Source organism: Typopeltis vanoorti, chromosome 15 (assembly GCF_054136105.1).
Source record: "Typopeltis vanoorti isolate ZY-2024b chromosome 15, IOZ_Tvanoo_1.0, whole genome shotgun sequence".
NCBI classification, from domain to species: Eukaryota; Metazoa; Arthropoda; class Arachnida; order Uropygi; family Thelyphonidae; genus Typopeltis; species Typopeltis vanoorti.
In genome coordinates, this window is record NC_143563.1 from 23,495,791 (window position 1) to 23,507,735 (window position 11,945).

At 36.3% G+C, this 11,945-nt stretch overlaps 1 protein-coding gene across 2 annotated transcripts in view; it reads right to left on the reverse strand.

The window, feature by feature from the left end:
• The window catches only part of LOC150098499 (uncharacterized), a 34,337-nt gene extending 27,322 nt beyond the window's left edge, over positions 1–7,015 (reverse strand). The window contains exon 1 of one of the 2 annotated variants that reach the window (XM_090404991.1): positions 6,812–7,015. The gene's annotated coding sequence lies outside the window, so the exon portion shown is untranslated. Of the gene's footprint in view, positions 1–6,217; positions 6,270–6,811 lie in introns of those variants that run through there. The other variant, XM_090404993.1, reaches the window with a different exon arrangement.
• Positions 7,016–11,945: the final 4,930 nt, after the last annotated feature.

An 11,945-nucleotide genomic window follows, 5' to 3' on the forward strand; every position in this document is an offset into this window, starting at 1 on the left:
TTATTCTTTGTTTAACTCAAGAAAAATTCAAACAAATTATTTAATCCTTTGTCCATTTAAGCCACAAAAGGTGCTATAGGTCATTGATTATCCAACTCTTAGCTCACAGGCTCATAGTTATAGAATTATTTCACACTTAGGTGTCAAATAATTCTATAACCATTCTACAAATACATTGAACTGTGACCACTTACCTAATATCATATTGGTAAGGAATCTGTTGAAAGAGCTTTATCAAAATATTGGTGGTGAGTCTGTTCATCTTGTGTTCAATTCATTTGAGATCTGATTAGTCATTGGCTATTCAAGATGGGTAATATACTCCTTATGTTGCGCAAACATTTACCTTATGGGCTACTGAGATGGCACACTGTCAGCCAGAAAGTCTTTGTCTCTGTCAAAGAGAGGGTGCAACATAATGGAGTACATGTGGGATGCTATGCTGCCGTAGACCAAAGATATTGCATGTCGACAACAACATTGGTCGATACTCAATTATGCTTTGTACTCTGATGAGCTCAAACATGATTCATACAATAATACTACCTACACTGAACTGATTCATGGAGACCATGTATAAGTAGTCAAATCTGAGACATCTATTAGCATAGTGTCGCAAAAAATTTCTTTTTGCTTTTTTTTCGTTCTGACACATACCATTTGTCAACCATCCAGTCTCCATGCTGCTGATATAACAAAATCTGCTTTCAGCAATGAAGTCCAGTGAAGAAGATATGGCTTTTAGATGTTTGCTCTGTAACCTGTACTTGAGACTGTGGCAGAGATAGTGATGCACTGAAGTAAATAATCTAACAACTCGTGTATATACTGTGTGTGTTTTTATATTGATGTATATGGCTAACGTACAGGATTATCGTAATTAAATATCCCTGTTGAACGCCTTGCGGAGTGCGTTCCGGTGATTCATTTTCTGCAAAATTATGCAAGAATAAATTTCTGTAGCCCATATGCAGTAATTGTCTGTATTCACAGCTACAATGAGGTGAAACTGAGACTCATCCCCCCCCACACACACAAAATCATAAATGGCCATAGAGCATCCAAGTCCACTCGAGCAAGGAATATTAAACTGAATATCAATCGACTTTCAACATGCTGTGGGTGCCACTCCAGTGTCAGGATTATCTTGAATGAGTAGAAATTCAGAATCTTCCATAGAATATTCTAGACATATGCATCTATCTTGATACAGCACGTGCAAAGCAGGAACCAACGCTCTTATTCACGGCCTCCTCAAAAACGACAGTAGCAACTTCATTTATTTGTTGTGAACTGATTGGTTTGTTATTTCTGCTAGGTCGAAGTCCTAACAATCCTCGTTAGGAGTTAGACCTAGACATCAGGAGAGTGAATTTTGTTCAGGCGATGAAATTCAGAGTGCAGCAACAGCATTGCAATTGTTTAAGTAGTACAGTTTCATGAGCAAAGCACGTTAGTTCAAGGTTAGTGTCATTACTATGAATGGTAATAGAAACCAGAATGAAGGGAAAACTTCCCATACCCATCTTTTTAAACCCTCGTGGCACCTGCCGATTTGCGTAATGTGCAGATTCCATCGGTGTTTATAACTACCCTGTGGTGAAGTTTGGAACTAATTTCATTCTCTCTCAGATATTGCTTCTGCCTGAGTCAAAGTTCACAGTGTTTGTTTTACTAGATGCTCATTACGAGACCTTAAAACATGGCAGGTTAATTTTGATCAGTTGTTACGTTGACGTTACACGACAGTTTACATTTGTGTTTCAGAAAGAAACACTTACTTTGTTAACAAATCTTGAATGCAGTCTAATAAGTAATATTAAAAATATTCAACAATATTAATATCTCGCTTTTGTATATTTTAAAACCATTAATGTTGAGCACAGGTTAAGAACGAGGATCCCCCCCCCCCACTATTTTCGGTGTTAAAACGCACGACAGAAAAGCAAAGGAAATTAAAATGATTTTCCTGATGAGAAAAAACAGATTGATGCATCAGGGCCAAATATTTCTAAAGAAAGTAATGAGTGTGAAACATTAGATTATTATAACTCTAAAATTAACAATTAACAGTCTCTGGAACAGACTTTCAGACTAGTGCTGCAGCAGGAATGAAAGAGGAGAAAGTATTCTTGATACTTGTGATGAATATTTACCATGAAAATATATATCGAAATGCATGCAGTACATACTAAAGGATTATGTGAGAGTGGTTGGAGTGAGTTTGTAAGAGCTGAGTCATTTAGTGGTCTAACTGCTCTCTTCTGTACTGCATCGAGTATTTTTAGGGAGCTCTTTGGAGCATCGCCTTAGTGAATATTCTATATATTATTATTATTTGACACCTCCATGGAGTCTAAAGACTCATCGAGGAAGGGCACTTGCTCTACAACTCTGTCTCCACCAACGCCATCTACTGCTGATCACCACTACTAGTTTTTCCACAGACAATCATAAACATCCATGCTCACGAAGGGATTCGAACCCACAGCCTTTTGGCAGTAGAGCAGATACGCTAACCACTCGGCCAACTAGGCTGACGAAGATTATATATATAATATATAAGAGAAGTACTCAATAGCTGAGAGGATTTGTGATTTGTACAGAGTTAATGGCTGTTCTGAGACAAATTAATGCCTTGAGAAAAAGAGGAATCCTAAGTTTGTGTATGGCAAGGAGGTAATGGTTGTAATGTGTTTATGCCAGGAGAGTGTAGATGTCGAGATAATCGGAAAGAGAGAGCTCACATCTTGTCTAAAATATAGGTTTTGTTAAAGGTAAGGTTGGGAGGAAATGGAGCTTATTGTCAGAAAGAAGGCAGAACAGTATTTTTGCAAGCATTTAAACTGTCAGAGTTGTCTGAAATCTATCTAAGAATGATTTGGAGATCAGAATTGAGGTGTTGCCTTGAGGGTACTGGTATCTTGTTTGATGTAAAGTTTTCAACTGAGAAGGACTGTAGCATGGCTCGCTTTATACATATCAGCAGCTACTTTCAAATTAATATTTTCAGTTATTAGTAGCATTATTATTGCTGTTGAAATGACATTGACAAACTTGAGATGGAAATTCAGATTCTGAGAAAAGAAAACAAATAGCCTCAAATTTCATCCACACATCTGCATCCCTCTGGAAAGAAACTTGGAATAAATTAACGAAATTGAATAGATAATGTGCCATGAGGCAGGTTATTTTCATAAATGACAATATTCAAAATTAGTGTAAATTGTTTGTGCTATGCTTTATGTAAACTCCCCCCACACGCACCTTTTCATTGTTTTTGTGATTTGCCTGTAATTCTCAAGGAATAGTAACCAGCGTAATAAATAACCCCATCATCAATTTCCTGATATGTACTCTCAAGATATGTCATGCTACTGTGACAAAACTACATTAAGTTTACTTTCTTCTTAATCTGCTAACAAATATTGTCCTTCATATTAATCGATTATCAGTTTGAATGCTGCTTTAAATATACTAAAATCTGTTTCAGTGATGAGAAATAAGAGTGGCAAACACAAAAATCTTCTAAGTACATTAGTGTTCCAAAAATATTAATGTTCACCTTCTAACAGTACAATATACATTGGTTTCGTGGATTTAAATTTTTTATATATAGTTTTTTAAAATCATTCATAGCATTTATTATTATTAATTGGTTAGGTCCATGGTGTCTTGGAATTCATGTCTGACACATATTTAATCCTCTACAATACCTTTCATACTCTTTAGAGTCGTGCATCGTCAATGTACCAATATTTCCTTATAGAGCACTGTTTCTCAAAGTGTGGTACACATACTCTCGGGAGTACACAAAAGGTCTTCAGGGGGTATGTGATAATTTTAGCTATGCATCATTAACGTATGGAATCATTAAGAAAAAAAAGAATTATTTTAATGTATATATCGTATATATTTCTCAATAAATTATATATTATGTATGAATTCTCCTACTCAAATTGTGAGTTACTATCGCCACGATGTTCACATTCTGGCAGTAGTAACTCACTCCTTGTGGTAAACAATACACCTTCCCCAACAGTGTCACTTTACTGAAGACGCAAGAAAAACAAGTAGTTTTATTGCATCACTGAATAAGGTACAGAGACATACAGTCTGTGTAATATATTTCTCAACAAATAGTGTGATTAGAGACAACTGGGATAAAATGACACTAACTAATGAATTGCATCTCCCTCTCCAACAGAAACTGTTGCATTGACTCAAGCAAAACCATATGTTGCATTGGCAACATATGGTTTTGTTTGCTTGACACCACTTTGTGAACACGTTAAAATGAAGAAACATAAAGTGAACGTGTTTCAGATATTATGGAATTCAGTCAAAGAGAATTAGCATTTCAACTCAACTGTTGGCTTGCCTTTGTCTTTCGTTCACGTGATCTTTTGTTAATCACATGCACTTCTTCATAGCTGCTCTATCTCTAAAAAGAGCTTTCTGAGCATGAATAACATCGTTTCAGGCCTTCACATTCAAAAACATATTGCAACGATTTTTGCCTGAAACTTTGCTGATTTTCATTAGCTAATAGATATGTTTTGAGCTTGCTGATGGTAAAAATTTAGTTTTCTTTGTATCTTTCATAATACTATGTCTCACTACTATTACATTCACACATTTCATTATTTAGGTTTTATGGTACTACAAAATGATTCTGGTATTGATTTATTGACATTCAGCCTTTTCCTCTTGAGATCTTGAATCAAGTTATTTTTAGTTTATTTTTTCCTAAAAATATTCAATGAAATTACAATAAAGAGCAGTAATATGCAAAAATTAACTATAATAAAATAATTCACTCTGGAAATTATTATTATTTTTTGATTGAACTTTAAACATACAATATGATGCATGTACTAACACTAATGATCCCATCGGTCAGATGTTTTTCTTTTGATTCTATGATAAATGTAAGTAATTTTGGAAATTATACTTTTTATAACATATTTAAATACCCTGAATCTTGTTTCATATGAAGCATTCAAAGAAGGCATTCTCGGTTGTAAAGAGGAATACTTTGTTGGAATTTTTTTAAATTATCGTATATTCAATTGATATTATAATACATTATAACTAAAACTGTATATGTTTAATTTCAAATTTATTTATAAAATGGTAGTGAATCGTACATTGCTTATTATTTCCCAAATAGAACAGGCGTAGCTCCTTCAGCTTAATTACCTTTACGAAAAATAGCATCAGCCAGATTTGATCCTGAAAGTATCTATTGATATTCAACCTAAACTATGAAAAAATCAAAGCTTTGTTCAAGGTGAGGGGGAAGGGAGAGAAAGAGAGAGAGTTCTAAATTCAGACATTCGTATAATTGTAAGAGTGTGAATTTTACGAACAATTTTGCTGACGCATGCGGTTACAAATCCTTGCATCTGTAGAGAAAGTTCTTCTAGTCGGTTATTTAAATCGAAGCGAGAATTTTTTCTTCAGGCAGTCCAATGCTATGGATGGAAACAATAATCCACAGGGCTAAACAAGCGCCATTTATAAAACATTTTGTTTGCACAGCTGTGAAATGTTTAATTTTGATATTGTAAATGTATATTGGTTTTACATTATTGTAAAATTCTAAAATAACGCTATACCTCCATAAGGAGGTAATTGACTGGAGATTGCTTGCCTTTCTACTGTTTTTCGAGAAGACAGCGTAAAAATTCTGTTGGCGCATGAACAACGCTGGGATTACGGGCGCCGAACCCCCTAGTTGTTCGTAAATCCGCGTATAACTTTTGACTCCCCGAAAACTTAACTACTAATAGGTTACTGTTGACCGGAAATCTTACCAATAACATAAACAGTCGATTAATAGACATTTTGTGTGGTATGTATGAATTATATACTATATTCTTACAATAATAAGCTAGAGAAAAGAAAATCATAAGGTGGTGAAAATATGATTGCTTTATGGTAGCTTAGTATAATCGATACCATTACTTCGAGATAGCCTAGTCTATACACTAATGAATAAATCGTAATATTTTTATTTCATGCTAATTAACTAATTAATAACAGTTAATTTTGTGTAGTATTATGATTTAATACTGCATCTTACGTTTGTTTACATTTCTCCGACTGCAAATGGCCATGAACGGTCTTTGTTTCTGTGCCTAAGTTATGATAAATTCTAACTTTTCATAATAGATTTGTGCATCTACATATACTTCATGCATTCATGACATACCTAACTTTTTCTTATTTTTTTCGATATTTCTAGGTTATGCGGTTCGTCTGCGAGTTGTGCGTCTACGCACAAAATTCGTTTTATTTTTGTTATGAGTTACTCATGTTTACACGATTTTCTGCGCAGTTTTTTTGCAAGAACGTGACTTAACTGAATAGCAATCCTCAAAATACAACACAATCCACAAGAAACGCAAATAATATAAGCATAATCAAAACACTTAAGTTTATGACTGTAACAAAGTCAATCATAACGAAATTTATTCAATGGCAAAACATGTAATTATTTCAACTTATATCATCAGACATTTCTTGTTTTTCACATTACGTTGATATGATGGGTGAAAGGTACTTGCACACTATTAACTAAATAACATAATTACGTATACAAAGGATTGACTTCATTCTTTCACACCCTAATCACCATCCAAACGAATTCAAAATGAGGCCATTTCTCCAGCAGAGCGCAGGCAAGACATTCTCTTGTTTTGATGACATGTTAGGCTTAATATCAACGGTTAAATGAGCAAGGAGCATCCAATATTCATCCGTTGGCGGCGCGGCGAAACAGGAAGCACACAAAATGTCTACTTACCGCACGTGTTGACATAGGCAAATCATCACCTCATCCTTTCCTCGACACGTTGTTCTCATGAAAACGAAACCACCATTATCCTAGAGAAGGGAGCCGTGTTGCATCGTCACATTCCCCCAAATGAGAAGGGTCTCTTGTGTGTTACGCCAGCATGTCACCTGCCGAATCCCGGTTAATCTACAACACATGTGTTGTAAACACTAACACAACCTGTCAATTGTACAAGAGCCGAGTAGTCTGCAAAACAGTTCGCATCGTGGCGCTGTAGTCGTTCCTCTCGGTATACTTACTAAACAGCGTTAGGCTGTTGCTAAGCGGTGGGGGTTTGCGATTTTCGGTTTATTCCGCAGGAAAACGCGAATCATGTTACTGGTCACGTGATATAAGGCTGAACCGCTAATATCCCAGAGAAAGGCATTTACCGGAGAGACTACCCCGGAAAAAACTAATCCAAGAAAACTTTGCTATGCGCGGGGTAACGCGCATAGCAACAATGAGTGACGCGAAGGATCTTTTAATTCGGATCGTGTTCTACTCAGTGACAGGCTTAGTGGTAGGGTAAGCCTGTTACTGAGTAGAAGTGAGTTAAATGATTCTTCAGGTCACTCTTTGAGTTTAGAGTGATCTGGTATGTGTGTGTGTGTGTGGGGGGTTACACCTAGTATTTGGATGAAAACCCTTTATTTATACAGCGGTCTCCTAGTAGAAGCAACCAGTTAGTAACAGCTGTCAAGCCAGTGCAGTCTTATGAAGTGGATTAATAAATTGAGAATATAGGGATGCTTGGGCGTGTTCGTTTAAGTAGTGCAAGCTAAGACTACTCCGATGCCGAGATCGTATTCTCGTAATCTCTCTGTATAATATATAAGAAATGTTTATTACAATTCGTCATATCTGCATATAGCTTGTGAAACCTATCATACTTCCTAAAACGAGTTTTTTATAGTTGAATTTAGCCAACTATTAACCACTATCCCCCACCTTCCATTCCCTTCAATCATTAATAACAGTGCACAGCACAGTTGAGATTACTACTTAATTTGAACGAATCATTCCAATAGTGCAATATTAGATGATCTGAGTGTATGAAACACTCAGCAGTGTAGCTAGACTTTTACCTCGGTAGGCAAATTCGTAACATGAAAGTTGCAATATTTTGTAACACATCTAGCTACTGGCGCCCTTGGCAACTGACCCAATGGCTAAGTTTTCTTACGAAGCTGGGAATACAGCTTAACAACGCTCAGAAATCTGTCACAAATAACATAGATCAAGATCATATTTTACTGTAAAATGTTCAATATTTTCTTTTTAATTCGGTGTATTGGGAAATATCTCATTCTTGATATTTTCTGTTAAACAACAAAGCAATTCTCAGAAAATATTTTTCTTATTTACATACATTTACATTTATGATCATTTATTTACACATACATTTGCTACAAGACATCAATATAGCTAAATTCTATTTGGCTATACTGGTGTCTTGAATAATATTCTGAAAACTTCACCCTATGATACATTGTACTGTTGTAAAAAAAGTGCATGACGCTGTGAAGCAGCTTAAATGACAGGGAACATGGATTTGATGATATCCAAATATCATCAAAAAAGGAAAGGAGAAGCATACAGTTGATGAGTAGAGACGAAAATGGCCTGAAGAGACATGCAGAGACAAACAAGTTGTTGTTCCTCTGTATCGAGCCTTGATAAGACACCATCTGGACTACTGTGCCCAGTTATGGGCACTAGTGTTTCTTCGTGGTGGGGAGGAAGTGGAGAGGATCCAGAGACGAGTGACCAAGATGGTGGCATGTCTGTAGAATGAACCTTATGAGAATAGGTTGAAGATTTGTGGGTTACAGAAATTGGTCGATAAGCGGAAGAGGGGTGATATGATTGAGACATTCAAATTACTGAAGGGTTTCTATAAGATTAATCCAGAAGATATTTTTGAAAATAGGACTGGTGGTGAGAGGGACTAGGGGCTATGCATGGAAGCTGAGCAAGAATGTGGTTGACAAGGGTGTTAGAACTAGGTTTTTTACTTGGAGAGTGGTGAATGAGTGGAATAAGCTGTCAGAGTCTGTTGTGGGTGCTATGACTGTGAATGAGTTCAAGGTGAGGTATGATAGATACTGTGCGAATGTAGAATAGTTGTTCTTGACATGATGTTAGGGCCTCCCTCGATGAGTCTGTCGACTCATTGGAGTTGCCAGAAAATAATAATAATAATAATAATAATAATAATAATAATAATAATAATAATAATAATAATAATAAAGAGATGGAGTATACATCATATCCAATCATAATATCCGTCGTAAGAGAAGAATGATGTGAAAGGAATACCGTTGGCATAAAGACGATATCCGTTTTGAACGTTATAAGCAGCAGGCTAGAATAGTCACAACTGTTGAACGGAAAGCAAAGTCTGAGTATGAAAACGAACTGGCTCTGCGTGCTAAAGACAACCCACGAGTTTTCTATCGATTTGCTGCAAGTAAAAGAAAGAATGAATATGAAAGGAAAACTCTTCTAAATCCAGATGACGTGAGGGTTGCAGATGCAGAAGAGGTTGTTCAGTTAATAAGTGCCCAATTTGTTAAAAGCTATCAACCTGGTGAACGCACATTAAGATCACTGTCGTCTCTCCACTAGATGAAGAAACGCAGGTGTGTGTGCGTGTGAGGACGAGGTATTAGAGCTGTTGCAAAAAATGAATAAGAATTTAGGAATAGGGACTGATGGAATACAGCACGTGTGCTGAAAGTGTTCAGCTGAACTGGTCATTCCTTTGACCAGGCTTTTTAATATGAGTCTCAGAACAGGGAAGATTTCGCAGGAATGGAAGGAATGTGTGGTAATTCCATTGCTAAAGGGTGGTGCAAAGACCGATGTATACAGCTATCCACCAATTAGCATATCTCAGGAGTGGTGGTGAAGATTTTGGAAAATTAATTTGAGCTCTCATTCAGAAATGGGTTGACAGTGAATCTCTACTTTGCAATGAACAACATAGGTTTACTAAGGCATAGACATGTTTTAGTAACTTGCCCACATTCTATAACAATGTTACCATTGAACTAGACAAGGAGAATGGATACACCACGACAATTTTGGATTTTGCTAAGGCTTTTCACAGAACACAGCATGGTAGACTTTTGCATAAATTTGAGAAAATGGGTTTGGGTTTACAATATTAGCATGGATAAGAGGATGGCTGATTGACAGATATCAAAAAAGTGGTATGCATGGGATCTGAGTCTGCAAGATTTAAGGTAACAAGTGGTGTACCACAAGGATCAGTGCTTGGTCCACTGTTATTCAATGTGTACATTAATGTTATTGGGAAGAATTTGAGAAGCGACACACAACTATTTGCTGATGATGCAAAGATAGGTAGGCTAATCAGGAAGGTTGCTGATATGCAGTACTTGCAGAATGACTTGAATAGGCTGGAATTGTGGGCATGGGAAAATGGGTGTCAGTTCAATGTGAGTAAATGTAAAATCATTCACTTTGGCGTGATTAGATATCCAATGTCGTAATATATTGGTAGGATTAGGCTAGAAGAAACTGATGAGGCTAGAGATCTTAGGGTGTTAATAGATAGGAAGTTGAAGTTCAGGTGTCGTGTGGCAAAGATTGCAAATACAACTCAAAAGTTAATTGCAATGATGAAACAAACAAATGAAATGACATCCTTATCTTCACAAGTAAAGATAAAGATGTCATGTTGATAACAACTTACTTGGATTATTGTGTGAAGGTCTGGTCACTTGATTTCCATTGTGATACTGATATATTGGAGAGAGTGCAAACGGGAGTATTAAAATGATATCAGGATGGTGGAATACTTATTATGAAGACAGATTGAGAATTTGTAGACTGCAGACACTAGCGAACAGGAGAAAGAGGAATGATATGATTGAGACGCAAACTTCTGAAAGGGTCATACAGGATTTCAATTGATGGAATTTTGGAGGATGAGGAAAGGACAAGAAGGTATCCTTGGAAGCTGAGAATGAATGCACCAAGATGGGGGTGAGGGCTATGTTTTTATCTCAGAGTGTGGTGCATGATTGGAATGGATTGGCATTCGATGTTGTCAGTGCAAGCAGTGTGGATGAATTGGAGAATAAGTATGATAACTGGTGTGTGTTGCATGTGTCCCAAGACGAGTCTCTGACTTCCTGGAGGTGTCTCTTAATAATAATAATTATAATTATCAGAATTGGCCGCACTTTCGAAAATCCTACACTCACTTTTTTTCTTAGTGTAAACGAAAGAAATTGTCTTATGAATAACAGGAGATATTTCACTTTTGCTAGTATTTTGGTGTAGGTCAATAATTTCTTATAATATATAGAAGTATTCATTTTTATCCAGGAATAAATTTTTTCTATTTCTGTTGTTTCCCTAGACTAGAATAAATATGGCCTCATACCGTTAAAAAACTTTCCAACATCAAAGATACTATTCTACAAAAACATGGTTTTGTTTATCACTAAATACAGTAAACAGATATTTGTGTACTATATTTATTTAGGGCCAATTAGTGTAATTAGAGACAACTCGAACAACACCCATAATGGAAAAACACTGTTCTTTCAGATTATGCTGCATGCATGCAAACAGAACAGATTTATTGTAGCAGCTAAATAAGCACATGTCCTAGCAGCCGCATTCAAATTTTCAGTTCCAGAAAATATCTGTAACAGCTGTTTTTAATAGTCAGATACAGAAAGCGCTCAATTTATAAAAAGCAAAATGAACATTTATGTATATATATTTATATTACTTGAAACTAGCTTGAATTCTGGATGATTGAGTCAGGATTGATTGATTAGGTTACGCTTGGACTTTGACAAGATCAGACGTGTTATTTTAGATTGAGCCTGATTAGATTTCACACAAGGTTTTTCGGGAATCTCACTTTGCACTGACGCTGACACAGTTCGATTCCTACTGTCTCCCCCTCTGCATGAAAAATGCATGAAGTCTGAAGGCCGTGTAGGCCCCCACCCGCGAAGTTTACCAGTGGGGGATTTATGGTTTTTAGGGAAGTACGTTTCATCCTGTGGGCAAGTGAATTCTCGCACACGTTCCCCATTTATTAGGGTGTTTTAAA